General features: G+C 45.7%; 1 protein-coding gene across 1 annotated transcript in view; it reads left to right on the top strand.

Annotated features, from left to right (window-relative positions):
* The window catches only part of si:dkey-19e4.5 (UBA_like_SF and PTH2 domain-containing protein), a gene marked incomplete in the record, with an annotated part of 7802 nt that overhangs the window by 1049 nt on the left and 6475 nt on the right, over window positions 1–278 (top strand).

Here is a 278-nt window from a genome sequence, read left to right as displayed (position 1 = left end):
ATGTGTAGTGATGTGTGCAGATGTGTAGTGATGTGTACAGATGTGTACAGCTGTGTAGTGATGTGTGCAGCTGTGTAGTGTTGTGTGCAGCTGTGTAGTGTTGTGTGCAGCTGTGTAGTGATGTGTGCAGATGTGTAGTGATGTGTGCAGCTGTGTAGTGATGTGTGCAGATGTGTAGTGATGTGTGCAGATGTGTAGTGATGTGTGCAGATGTGTAGTGATGTGTGCAGCTGTGTAGTGATGTGTACAGATGTGTAGTGATGTGTACAGATGTGTAG

Source organism: Nematolebias whitei, chromosome 7 (assembly GCF_014905685.2).
Source record: "Nematolebias whitei isolate Nwh7 chromosome 7, NemWhi1, whole genome shotgun sequence".
Lineage (NCBI taxonomy): Eukaryota > Metazoa > Chordata > Actinopteri > Cyprinodontiformes > Rivulidae > Nematolebias > Nematolebias whitei.
Note: the sequence above shows the minus strand (reverse complement) of the source record. Positions and strands in the feature narration are given on the sequence as shown.